At 41.5% G+C, this 14515-nt stretch overlaps 1 long non-coding RNA gene across 1 annotated transcript in view; it reads right to left on the reverse strand.

The window, feature by feature from the left end:
- Window positions 1–2470: 2470 nt before the first annotated feature.
- The window catches only part of LOC119861752, a 64849-nt gene continuing 52804 nt past the window's right edge, over window positions 2471–14515 (reverse strand). The window contains exons 3-4 of the long non-coding RNA XR_005295019.2: window positions 12711–12780; window positions 2471–2942 (exon numbers count right to left, since the gene is read on the reverse strand). This is a non-coding gene — a long non-coding RNA (uncharacterized LOC119861752). The remainder of the gene's footprint in view (window positions 2943–12710; window positions 12781–14515) is intronic.

The raw sequence follows: 14515 nt of genomic DNA on the forward strand, positions 1-14515 counted from the left end.
AAATGAAATATATTTATTCAATAAATCACTCTTGCACTGTCTCCATAGGCTGTGTTTCAGTTTGCCAAGTAATCTGGTTTCTGAGATTCATTTTACTAAGACTAGAGCAGTGGTGAGCAACCTGTGGTCCACGGGCTGCACACAGCCTGTCAGGGTAATCGGCTGGCAGGTCGCCAGACAGTTTGTTTACATTTGCATTGCTGCTCACAGATCCAAGTGGCTGCGGTTCTCCGTACTGGGCCAAAGGAAGCTGCAGGAAGTGGCGGCCAGCACGTCCCTGCGGCCTGCACTGCTTCCTGCAGCTTCCATTGGCCAGGAATGGTGAACTGCAGCCACTGGGAGCTGCGGGCGGCCGTGAAAATGTAAACAAATTGTCTGGCGGCCTGCCAGTGGATTATCCTGACGTGCCGCATGCGGTCCGCAGGTTGCCCACTACTGGACTAGAGCATACAGTTTTGCCTAGATGAAATCTCAGACTTTAAACAGCAGCTCTGAGAGTCCCTGGTGGGAATTCATCTCTTTAATTCTATTATCAGTCTTAGACAAAGGCAACAGAAACCCCTTCTTGAGCCTGATTTAATAGAAGATGAATTATGCATTTAGAACTCAGATTCTGCATAGATTATTTTAATATGCAACATTCAGCCTATATTTTCTCAGCTGCATGCACAAGCTAAGAAAAATTTCCCTAGTGTAAAAAAAAAATAAAAATGCAACTTAAAATGTGTAACACTCCTTGCTTTTTCTTTTCACCTCCTGTCCTTTCCACACCCCAAAGGACTGCATTAATTATTGTTATTATAAAACATTTATATAGCATCTTTCATTTATATAGCAATTTACAAGACCCACTCCCTGCCTATACATACAGTCTAAATAACTCAATATTAGTGTGACTATCACTCTCCTTTGGTTTACCATTTTCCTGCCCAAACCCACCCACATCCACTGTCAATCACTTAGAAGGCTTAGATAGGTTTCAGAGTAGCAGCAGTGTTAGTCTGTATTCGCAAAAAGAAAAGGAGTACTTGTGGCACCTCAGAGACTAACAAATTTATTAGAGCATAAGCTTTCGTGAGCTACAGCTCACTTCATCGGATGCATTTGGTGGAAAAAACAGAGGAGAGATTTATATACGCACACAGAGAACATGAAACAATGGGTTTATCATACACACTGTAAAGAGAGTGATCACTTAAGATAAGCCATCACCAGCAGCAGGGGGGGGAAGGAGGAAAACCTTAACCACACACCACACAACAGAACCACTAACCCAGGAACCTATCCTTGCAACAAAGCCTGTTGCCAACTCTGTCCACATATCTATTCAGGGGATACCATCATAGGGCCTAATCACATCAGCCACACTATCAGAGGCTCGTTCACCTGCGCATCTACCAATGTGATATGTGCCAGCAATGCCCCTCTGCCATGTACATTGGCCAAACTGGACAGTCTCTACGTAAAAGAATGAATGGACACAAATCAGACGTCAAGAAGTATAACATTCAAAAACCAGTTGGAGAACACTTCAATCTCTCTGGTCACTCGATTACAGACTTGAGAGTGGCTATCCTTCAACAAAAAAGCTTCAAAAACAGACTCCAACGAGAGACTGCTGAATTGGAATTAATTTGCAAACTGGATACAATTAACTTAGGCTTGAATAGAGACTGGGAATGGATGAGTCATTACACAAAGTAAAACTATTTCCCCATGGTATTTCTCCCCCCCACCCCACCCCCCACTGTTCCTCAGATATTCTTGTTAACTGCTGGAATTAGCCTACCTTGCTTGTCACCATGAAAGGTTTTCCTCCTTTCCTCCCCCTGCTGCTGGTGATGGCTTATCTTAAGTGATCACTCTCCTTACAGTGTGTATGATAAACCCATTGTTTCATGTTCTCTGTGTGTGTATATAAATCTCTCCTCTGTTTTTTCCACCAAATGCATCCGATGAAGTGAGCTGTAGTTCACGAAAGCTTATGCTCTAATAAATTTGTTAGTCTCTAAGGTGCCACAAATACTCCTTTTCTTTTTGCGAAGGCTTAGATAGTAAGTGCCTCACGGCAGGGACCCTGTGTTTTATTTTTGCCTGTAATGCACCAGAGCCAGCTATAGTGCAGTATAAGTAATGACAGCAGGTAGCCTATCCCACCTGGGCAGGGTTGCAAGACTCCAAAATCCTGCCTCCTAAGTCAACTTGAGCTATAGATGTTGCATTATTGCCATCAATGGATGACACTTGTTCTAGCTCAGCTGCACAAAGTGTCTTCATTTGTAATTTCTTCTTAGTAATATTTAGACAAAGATGCTCCAAGATCAGTAGTTGTACACCAGTGATGCTCACTAGGCTGAAACAGCAACTTGGTTATTAACATCTGTTCTACTGCTGATGACTTCACAAGAGGACTAAGTAAGACCTGTTGTTAGTACTTTATTCCTGTATAAATCAATGTTCTGTAGGACAAGTCAGACATAAATGCAGAGAAATACAATGTGTGGGGGTCTCTATAAAAAAGGAATCATTTTTTTCCACCTTTTTTTTTCTTGGATGGAAAAACAATGTAAAATAATAGGACTACAAAAATATTTTTATTAATAGCTAGTAACATGAACATGAATGATTCCTCCAATGAAAGGTATGTGAGGGATCAAGCCTGCAGAAGGATCTAGGGAATTTAGGAGCTGCTTTTAGAAGGCAAAATGCCCATTTTTACCAGGGTTTATCAGGAATGTACTCTGACTAACTGTGTTGAGCAGAAGGAGCACTTTACATGGCCTGCAGTTTGACCATGGGACAAATTTGCTATCATTTCAATTTTATAACATGAGGGATGAATTTCATCCCATGCTCTAGTCCTCTGCATGACTTGTTGAAGTGTATGGAAGTCCAGTTGAAGCACAGCATATCAGGAAATAGGCGATAACCAATAGAGCTGGCTGGAAAAAAAAAAAGGAAATTTTTAGAAAAAAATCAGTTTGATTTTGTCAATTTCCATAAAAAGTTTCATCAACATCTTACAAACAGTTCTAGTACGCTTATCACTGGAGGTGCATTTCATTAGACATACTCCACCCTGGGCCATGCCAGAGGATATAGCTTGGGTACCTAGTAGCACTGGAGAGTCACTCTCTCGCAGTAAGGATACTCATGTTTTCTTCCTGGCTCTGTCATAGATGCAGCTTTGATTTCCTCATTTGTAAAAGGAGGATAATAAACACACACACTGTGTGGGAGACTAGAAGTGACAATTAGTTAATGTTTGTACTGTGCTTTAAGAATCACAGTTTAAAGGTACTATATGCTTATTCATAGCACATACTTACCTAGTCTGGTTTTTATTCACTACCTACCACCATAATACCTGTATATGTTGATGTAAACATTTAGTGTGTCTAATATTAAACTACTTGGGTGACAGGTTCTTATTATATTCCAGAACTATGAAATTAAAAGAAAAGCTGCAGTAGATGCAGGTGGATGCAGGAGAGCTCATGATTCTTAGCAGCCAATAATTCCAGCAACCTGAGTTGCTAGATATTATTTACAGGTAAACTCACTGGGCCCAATTCGCTGCTACCCTGCAGCTCTTGTAAAATCAGGATTGGTACTGTTTTCACTGGCGTAAATGACTACACAAAGTGCAGGGTGATGAAAAGTTAGGCCCATCATCTGAATGTCTGAGGGAAGATCAAAAATGTTTGGACAACTGGAGTTTCAGATAAAATAAATTCAGTGTCTACCGAGTTTGGGATTTAGGGAAAATGAATGAATGTGGGATTACCACAGTGTTTTTGCTAATCTTTGACTTTGTTTTTGGAAGCACATTTAAATGCTGGTGAAAGGTGTCTGCCAGACATTGTTGGGGTCTAAGGTCTTTGACGTTGTCATAGAACATCGTTAGCATGGACAGCAACAGTGTAAACCCTCCCACACTGCCCTCTCTAACTGTTAGGGATGAGAGAGGAGTTCAGTCCACATCACGCTCAGTCATTGGCCTCTTTGCTAAGGTTGCCAGTTTTGGTAGTGGATTTTCTTATGTAGTTCTGTCACTAGTGACAGGATACCCAAACTCAGTTCACACTGGACAAACTGCCAGGAGATGGTAATGGCTTTCACTCAATAGTCATGGACAGGACTTGACCTAAAGTAAAAAAATCTGTTTCTCTTTCCTTGTCCCTGGAGTCATTTGGTATTTGTAGTTTTTATTTATTTATTTTAATCACATCCTGAATTTTAGGTCACATTGGTGTAAGAAAGCTGAATTTGGTCTCATGATTAAAACCAAGTCAGGCTGTCATGCGACATCATACGGGATTCCAGCCTCATGTCACTTCTAAACAGTTTAAGGACCAAAATGCAGATCTTCACTGGCTTGTTTTACGCTTCCATAGAAGTTCCTCTAGAACCACGTATTTTGGGATTTTCATTTCATTTTGCTTATTTATTGAGTCCAACATAATCTCTCATTTTACACAAAGGTTAGTTGGCAATTTGTTTTAGAGTCATACTTGGAAGCAGCTAATGGGATCCAGAAAGCTTTAAACTGCAACTGAGGTTGGCTATGCCAAAACTCCAAGGAGCCTTTGGTGTTATGCTGCCTACGGTAGTTCTCCAATGGGAGGAAAAGGTTAAAGAAATCTGTGTGTGTGATTCACTCCGCTGCATTATCCGATGAAGTGAGCTGTAGCTCACGAAAGCTTATGCTCTAATAAATTTGTTAGTCTCTAAGGTGCCACAAGTACTCCTTTTCTTTTTGCGAATACAGACTAACACGGCTGCTACTCTGAAACCTGTCATTATCCATATGGTATGTTTTGGTAAACATCCAGCACATCCAGTTCTTTCCCAGCTCCTCAAGAACACTGGCCATCTGATTTTGCAAATCAACATTTCTGGGATGATATTTCATTCATTCATCCAGCCACCCATCCTCATTCTTCAAAACACGCCACATGCAAAGCAGAGCACCTTGAGAGCCAGAGTTTCAGACCCTGCTCAGCTGTTGGGTGTGTTCCTTTGGAAACAATTAGTATAAACCATTCTACATGGATGAGCAGAGCTGTGTTAAAAACACACCTATTGCCATGGGTTGTACACATTCCAACTAATACTATAATGACATTGTCCTTGCCCATTAAAACTGCAATCTAAGAAACCCCCACACAAAGAAAACGAGAATGGATCTAATGCATGAGTAAATGCTTTCGGGAGTTGGCTTTAAGGCATCTGGAGTGAAATTTAGGCCCCACTGAATTCAATAGTAGTTTTGCCACTGACTTCTATTTCACTCCTAGTATCATGAAGAAGGGAAACTACTACATTGAAGGAGCGACTGTGTATGAACGGGTTATTATGGAGGCATACATTGCTGTAATCTAGCCCTATTATCCAGCAGCTGTAAATCTTTCCTTTATTTATCCTGTTGGCTGCCAGCACAGGAGCATATTCTAACTTGCTATGAAGAGCAAGCTGGCCTGGAATATTTTTTTTCTCCTATTGACACACATGCCAATGGACTCTGCTGAACAACTCTCATTACTTCTGGACTCTGACTCCTTACAGCAAATATATATTTAAAAAAATTCAGCCTGTCAGAGACAAGAAATATTTGACTCTGCCCAGTATCAGCTTCCTGGCAGGAATGTGCTGGATTAATGGCTGCTGGCGAGCTGTGAGGCTTAGTGGAGGCAAGTACTTCAGGAAGATGGAGAATTCCAGCAGGCTCAGAGACATAACTCACACTAGATGCCTTTACTTTGGCTTTTTTCTTTCTTCTCCAGAGTGATAATGATCCTGATCTATTAGTGAAGATGCACCATACACCAGCATCCTCCCCCAAACAGCACACCGACCTCACAAACTGCATTCCTATTAATACCTTTTATCCCTCATTCTCTGCTGTGCAGCAGTGTGAGGTACAAAGGAAGCTGCTGCGAAGAGATCAGACAATAAGGCTGTTACTTAGGTCATACTTCTTGCTTTGCATTATTAAGCTAAGTCCATATAATTCCTCTATAGGTTTTGTTTGGCTGTAAACAAGTTTCTAGTGTCACACGGCTGAAAGAGACAGGAAAGATACAGAGCTAGGATTTCTCCCCCTACAGAGGTGTCACACAAGATAAGTTCAGTTCTTCATTCTGAATGCGTGGGTTTTCAGATCCCAGGCTTGCTATAAAGGCAGGAATCATTTGCAAAATTCAGATCTGGGTTTTGAACATTGTTGTTAGAAAACCTAGGCATTCTCTTTCCTCTCCCTCATCCAGCAGAAATCTGCACAGTCAGGCCTGATGTTTGAAAATCAGGAGTGGGTCATTATGAGAACACAAGCTGAAGCTGGTTTCTCATCCACGGTGTGTTTGTGCAACACCTAGAACATCTGGGGCACTACTGCAATATGAACAACTGGACCTTTTGTCCTGTCTCCTATTCCAGCCCTGGGCCTCCCCGCTCAGCACTGCTGACACACCTCACCCCGGGACCCACAGCTCTGCCTGTTATTCCAGCCCTGGGCCCTCCCACTCAGCGCTGCCAACACACCTCACCCTAGGAACCGCAGCCCTGCCTGCTATTCCAGCCCTGGGCCCTCCCACTCAGCACTGCCAACACACCTCACCCTGGGACCCGCAGCTCTGCCTGCTATTCCAGCCCTGGTCCTCCCCACTCAGCATTGTTGACACATTTCACCCCAGACCCTCAGCCCTTCCTGCTGTTTCAATCCTGGGACTCAACAGCAAGTTGTTGAAAAGGGCCAGATTCTGCAGGGTTTTGCCAAGCTTCCACTAGGGAGAGACCAAATAGACTAATTTACTTCTTAGTGTGACCTCACACTACACAATCATCAGGGGCTTCTCCTTAAACGCTAAAGGCCCACCTTAGTCTGATTCCACCGCCCGTACCATTTTGGCAGCAGTTGGCTTACTAAGTGTAGACTCTGTGTGGGTGTATTTCTAAACAGGTCCTGGGGAACATAATAAATAATAACAATGCCTATTTTTATACAGTGCTTTGCATCAGTAGATCTCAAAGCACTTCACCATCTTTTTAATATATGTTTATCCCCACAACACCCAGGGACCATCCTTCTTCCCAACATCTACAGTTCTTCATTCACAAAATTGTTTCTTCTTTTGATAATAGTCAAAAGATTTGCGGCCCTCCATTTAAAGAATAAAAAGCTAATAAATTGTCTAGTTAAGACAAATTACCTGGATCTCCTCTCCAGAGCTGGCAGCCCGGCAGTGTTAAATCTTCTATCTGCCCATGCTTGGCTTGTTATTTAATTAAGACTGAGATAGGGATGACAATCTAATTACTTTGAAATGTGAATCCAGGCTAAGAGCAAAGAGCCCTGTGGTTGGCCACAAAGTGTTCATTGAAAGAAGGGTGGTGGAATTGGGGCAGGAAGAGACAGCTACTTTCATTTATTACTGTTTTTAAAGAAGAACCCTGTAAAAATCAGTTTGATAAAGGCCCTGACACAAGGATTTATTACCAGCCACTAACATCAGTTGTGGTCTCAGGCAGTTTAGCAACGTCATATGCCTGCTGCCTTGACTATCCATGAGCTGAAGAGAGAATTAAGAATTGAAGCTAACAGTCTCAGGTCTGGCCAACCATCTGTGCATGATCCCCTTTCTAGTACATGAGTGAAGGGAAACTTGTGAATGAAGAGAGATGCAACTCCCATTCCACCACCACCCAACCTCTCAGAAGCAAAGGACTCATGAAAGTCTGCAGGTGGCTCTCAGCAAAATGTGAATTAAAGACAAGTGCTCTGAAACACTGGCCTATCCTATTGCCAGAAATACTGCTGTGTCAGCATCTTGGGGGTGGGGGGCGCAGTATTTTACAATCAACTGTGAGGGTGTTGGGTTTTTTAAAAGCACCAACACCTAAAAAGAAAGACTTCCTCAATATCCGATGAAGTGAGCTGTAGCTCACGAAAGCTTATGCTCAAATAAATTTGTTAGTCTCTAAGGTGCCACAAGTACTCCTTTTCTTTTTTTCAATATACAACATTACAGGCCTGATACTGAAATCATACTTCAGGCCAGGAGAGCTTACCTGCTGTTGCTGTTAGGAGACAGAGAGAAGGGGTGCTGGAGCAAGGATCAGGGTGAGATGCAGCAGCCTAGCAATCTTTGCTTAACTTTGGGAGGATCATCCCTTTTTTGAGGTAGAAAATATGCAAGGGTGCTCAGTGCATACTGCCCACTGTCCAGTTTTATGAGCGCAAGGATGTCCCATTTTTTTCATTCCAATCCTCAGAGCTGACAACCTTAAATCTGAGCTGCCACTCAAAAATTCAAACTCAAATCTGCATTAAAGAGTGGAGGAGTTTGGATTGCTTGGGTTTCCCAATGGTTACTTAAGAGGCTCCCCGTGTGCCATTACATCAGAGTTTGCAACGGTCCCTGCAGCCCTTTGCTCACAGAAAAACAACAGAGAAGCAAATCCTCTTTCCTAACATTCCCCTTGGCAGCCCTCCCTCTTTCTGCTAATTGGCTAGAACTCAGACTGCCCAAGCTCATCCTCACCACTGCCAGCCAGTGTTTACATCTTCAACATGTTGTTTTCTTGGGTGACTCCCCAAGACAGATTTGCATCAAGGCTAGCCAGCCTGCTTGATGGCCCATTAAGGACAATCAGCTTGCCCAGTGAGTCCCTCCTGGAGCCATTTCAAAGAGCACTGAGGCAAGGGCGGCCACATGATTCATCAAGGCATGTTAAGAACATGTGATCTAAGACTCCATCTTTTGCCAGTAACTTTCCATGCACTTGGGCTGAAAGTATAAAAGGAGACTGTGATATCATTTCTCCTCAATCCTGCTCCTCATCTCAGGTCTCTGATTTTCTAACAAAAGGTAGATTTGGATAAAGGACTGATGTCTCCCAATCTATTTGAATGATCCAGAGAGACTTTTTGCAAGCTAGCAGACTTACCATTACTACTATCAGAAGGTTTGATAGCTTCTGATCATCTTTGTAGTCACAATTGGCTAAATATTTGTTTATTCCCACCGCCTTAGTAGAGGAGAGAGATACTGGGGCCTGTGAGGAAGGAATTTCCCCCCCTTCTCCCATAGGTTCAACCATGGGCAGGGGAAGAAATGGAGCATTTCCCCCATCTTTTAAGAGTCCTATTTACACCCCTTCAATGGGGCTGTAGGACTAAAGCATTCTCAGGCCTGTGCCTCCTCTTCCCACAACTGTTACCTGGGTGTACCACCTTCTCCTTTAACGGACTGTGTGCAGTGACTCTGAAGTGACCCCAGTAATGTTTGAGCCCTGCCCCCTAGACTGTGTAGTCATGGATCTGCCAGTCTTCCCCCCACTCCTAAAGCTCCTTTATGAACTGGGGTGAAGGAATCCCTTCTGAGGGAGTGGTGAGTTCACACTTACTGCAAGGACTCCTTGAATCCCGACTTTTGGAGCAATGTAACTACTTTGGCTCTGCTGCATCGTCCTCATCTACAAAGAGGTCACAGAGTTAAAATTTGACCCAATGAGAACTGAATTCTTGGATCCCTGTTTCAAATCGATAGGATTTATCAGCACTTTCATTCATGTCAGTGATTGTGCCATAACTCACTCCCTTCTAATTGCTACCTAATGGTTGGATTTCTAATATAGCAATTTTCAAACAGTCTTAAGATGGAAATTAACCTGCTTAAGATATGCAAAATGTAATAATTGATATAATCCGTGAATTTTGTTTCCTAGGAAAGAAAACTTCAAATTGGATCATAAGGAAAAGAAAATCACTACTGAATGAGACACAAATGACAATTCTGAAAGTTTTCAGAGTAGCAGCCATGTTAGTCTGTATTCGCAAAAAGAAAAGGAGTACTTGTGGCACCTTAGAGACTAATAAATTTATTTGAGCATAAGCTTTCGTGAGCTACAGCTCACTTCATCGGATGCATCCACCCAATGAAGTGAGATGTAGCTCACGAAAGCGTATGCTGAAATAAATTTGTTAGTCTCTAAGGTGCCACAAGTACTCCTTTTCTTTTTGCGAATTCTGAAAGTGTAATGGAGTTTTAAATTAAATTGTCCAGACAACTGTTTGAAATTTAAAGGCAAACAAATTCCCAGGTAAGCCTGCTGGGGAGGATGCTCTTCTGAAGCCAACACTTCTCCCCTAATTTTTCTTGTTGTTTAGTGTCCTGTAGCTTATGTCTATGGCTCAGATAGGCCTCCTGGAAGGCTATTTAAAGCCATCTTGTTAGAAGCAAGCATGGTTTTGCAGTACATGCTCCTTTTATTTCCCTTCTTTCTTATTTGCATTAAAAACAGGATCTTTGTCCACAATCGCCACATAAAACTTCATTATGTGTCTATGTGAGAGGCAAACTGTTTTATCTCCCTTTGAAAAATATAAAAGGTCTCAGTGCCTTTAACTCTAGTAAGTAACCCTACACTAACAAACCATCATCTGCCCACAAGCAACCAAGGGGAAAGTTGTAAACAATTTTCATTTCAAACTTATGAAATGCTTTTTTTGCCTCTGTCTTCACAAACAAGGTCAGCTCCCAGACTGCTGCACTGGGCAGCACAGCATGGGGAGGAGGTGACCAGCCCTCTGTGGAGAAAGAAGTGGTTCAGGACTATTTAGAAAAGCTGGATGAGCACAAGTCCATGGGGGCCGGATGTGCTGCATCTGAGGGTGCTAAAGGAGTTGGAGGATGGGATTGCAGAGCCATTATATTTGAAAACTCATGGCAATCGGGGGAGGTTCCGGATGACTGGAAAAAGGCTAATGTAGTGCCCATCTTTAAAAAAGGGAAGGGGGAGGATCCAGGGAACTACAGGTCAGTCAGCCTCACCTCAGTTCCTGGAAAAATCATGGAGCAGGTCTTCCAGGAATCAATTCTGAAGCACTTAGAGGAGAGGAAAGTGGTCAGGAACAGTCAGCATGGATTCACCAAGGGCAAGTCATGCCTGGCTAACCTAGTTGCCTTCTATGATGAGATAATTGGCTCTGTGGATGAGGGAAAAGCAGTGGACGTGTTATTCCTGGACTTTAGCAAAGCTTTTGATACGGTCTCCAGTAAGCAGTATTCTTGCCAGCAAGTTAAAGTAGTATGGGCTGGATGAATTGACTATAAGGTGGATAGAAAGCTGGTTAGATCATCAGGCTCAACGGGTAGTGATCAATGGCTCTATGTCTAGTTGGCAGCCAGTATCAAGCGGAGTGTCCCAAGGATTGGTCCTGGTGCCGGTTTTGCTCAATATCTTCATTAATGATCTGAAGGATGGCGTGGATTGTACCCTCAGCAAGTTTGCAGATGACACTAAACTGGGAGGAGTGGTAGATATGCTGGAAGGTAGGGATAGAATACAGAGCGACCTAGACAAATTAGAGGATTGGGCCAAAAGAAATCTGATGAGGTTCAACAAGGACAAGTTCAGAGTCCTGCCCTTAGGATGGAAGAATCCCAGGCACTACTAAAGAATAGGGACCGAGCGGCTAGGCAGCAGTTCTGCAGAAAAGGATATTGCGGTTATAGTGGACAAGAAGCTGGATATGAGTCAATAGTGTACCCTTGTTGCCAAGAAGGCTAATGGCATTTTGGGCTGTATAAGTAGGAGCATTGCCAGCAGATTGAGCGATGTGATCATTCCCCTCTATTCGGCATTGGTGAGGCCTCATCTGGAGTACTGTGTCCAGCTTTGGGCCCCACACTACAAGGATGTGGAAAAATTGGAAAGAGTCCAGAGGAGGGCAACAAAAATGATTAGGGGGTTGGAGCACATGAGGCGAGGCTAAGGGAACTGGGATTATTTAGTCTGCAGAAGAGAAGAATGAGGGGGGATTTGATAGCTGCTTTCAACTACCTAAAGGGGGTTCCAAAGAGGATGGATCTAGACTGTTCTCACTGGTACCAGTTGACAGAACAAGAAGTAATGGTCTCAAGTTGCAGGGGAGGAGGTTTAGGTTGGATATTAGGAAAAACTTTTTCACTAGGAGGGTGGTGAAGCACTGGAATGGGTTACCTAGGGTGGTGGTGGAATCTCCTTCCTTAGAGGTTTTTAAGGGCAGGCTTGACAAAGCCCTGGCTGGGATGATTTAGCTGGGGATTGGTCCTGCTTTGAGCAGGGGGTTGGACTAGATGACCGCCTGAGGTCCCTTCCAACCCTGATATTCTATGATTCTATGAAATTATAAACAAGAGGAAAAATATTAATTATCCTTTGACAAATCAGAGATCTTTGCAGGACAGAAGAGAACAGTAGGATATTATAAAATATTGTGCAAGGCTATAGTGCAGTGTTCTTTCCCTTCATTCCTTGTATGGGCACAAAGACTCCTTGAAAGAAATCATCACTGTATTCAGAACGGCTGCAACCCTGTGCAAATGTATCCTTTAAATTAATAACTATGCAGGGGTGGGGAAGGAAAAAAATCTAAGCTCATACTAGGACCCGACTACCTACTAGCAGTGTTCCAGAGGAAGAGTGCAAGGCTGAGTCAGATGTTAAACGGAATTGCACTATCAACAAAGAGGACAAATAAAGAGTAGGAAAATGACAAAAACACACACTGTTCCTTGCTGCTTATTCTGCTTGGCACACAATGCCTAGTCAAGGTCTCCAGGAGCAATAGCTAGTCTTCTGGGATCTTTGAAAAGGAAAGGTCGCTATGTATCCTTGATAGCTTTAATAAAGGGATGGGCCTGGACTATGCTGAGATATATTACCTGCTTCTTCTGTGCCTTTGTTCTTGTAAAGTAAAACAAATCTGGAATTACCCAACTAGTCACATAAAACCTGAAAGGGAAACAGACAGACATATTTAATAACTCCTTATTTCTTGTACCAGCAAAACCTTTGATTGAGGTGGAAAATGTGATAATTTGATTTTCCCCCCATCACTGATATTAATTCACATTTTTACATGGCACTCAGTTCAGAGCAGGATGGATAAAAATCTATAGTAAAAAAAAATCTGATTTTTAAATTTAAATCAGATTTTATTTAAATGGGTTTATTTTTAAAAAATTGGCCTATTTAAAATTAAATTTGAAATTGATAACCTATGTTAAGGCCCAAAATTATAATATGTTAAAATCATTGAAACTAAATTTAAAAAATCATATTAAGCAGTATATTTTTTTCTGCCAATTTTTAAAGAAAGTCAAACCACTGAACTAATTGAAGTTAATGGCTAAGCATCTGGAACCAGAATTTGTTGAAATGCTAAACCAGCTTTGAGAGCAGTCACCTCTTCTGAAGGGGCAATATATATATTTTCTTCAATTCAGTTTAGTCAACCAGTTCAGTTCAGTGACTAGTTCATTTAAAGTTAAGAAACTAACTGGAAACAGAAAAAGCAGGAAAGCTTGTTGTCTTCCAATCTGTGAATAAAAACTAGGTGAGAGGGTGAGAGCTACTAATTTTAAATCCTGAAGCACATGGTGACCAGAAACATCACTTCAATTCACTAACTACAAATATTTCCTTTGCTTATTAAACCGGTTTTAAATGCAAAATGTGTTTTGATAAGTTTATGTATCAGCACTTTTAAGGTAGTTTTATTTAATAAAAAATTAATTGCTGTTTTGTGCATTTTAATTGACTTTTAGTTTCCATCCAAATAGAACTTGACACATCACAAGTAAAAAATTAATAAATTGAGTAAATAAGAAACGCATCACTTACCATTTTCTAACACAATAAAGAATGTAAAAATTAAGATTCTGAATAAATGTAAGTTAAGCTATAAAATTGCTTAAGTAAATATGTATAGCCATTGTGTATCCTTCTGGCTGGCAGAAAGCAGCACCAAATTTAGTGTAAAGGCTATATTTAGTTGCAAATAACATGCTTAAATGGTGATTAACTAATGAGACTCAACCTTTCTTTAAGAAAATAACTGAAGTACAAATGCAAAACATGATTAAAGTTTATGATTTACACCAAGGTTTCCTGCTTGCTTAATTAAATCACAATTAAAATATTTAATTCAAATAGCTTTGGTTTAAATACATCCACCCTGGTTTAGCGAACAAAACTAGCATTGTCAGTTTTACTTCCTGTTTATAGTCAATTTCACTTCCTTTTTTGTGCATAAGCTCAAAACTGTTGCTTTGGGATTTTAAACATTTCAGGGGAATACTTATCTCTTCCCCTCCTTCTGTCCCCACAAATGCTGCTTTTACTGAAACAGGATTTAGGCTTGCTCCACTTTCAAAAAGGTTTTGTAACAGTGATTGTGATGTACATTGAAGAAAAGGCTTGTATATATTAGGTGCATTAAGCATTACCATCAGGACAACACCTAAATGCTGAGTGTGTCCTGATGCATCAGCTGCACCTTCATGCTTCCAACTTCAGGACTGCAGAGCTGGATTTACTCCAAAAAATATTTACCTCAAATTTAAGTGAAAAAACAGAAGGGGCTATTTCATTGTTTTGATTTACTGGGTCCTTTTTACTCTAGTATATTATAAGATATAGGATTTCCTCAGTGCAAAGCAGCTTTAGAAAATAGCAATAGGAAATC

This window comes from Dermochelys coriacea, chromosome 9 (assembly GCF_009764565.3).
Source record: "Dermochelys coriacea isolate rDerCor1 chromosome 9, rDerCor1.pri.v4, whole genome shotgun sequence".
Taxonomy (NCBI): domain Eukaryota; kingdom Metazoa; phylum Chordata; order Testudines; family Dermochelyidae; genus Dermochelys; species Dermochelys coriacea.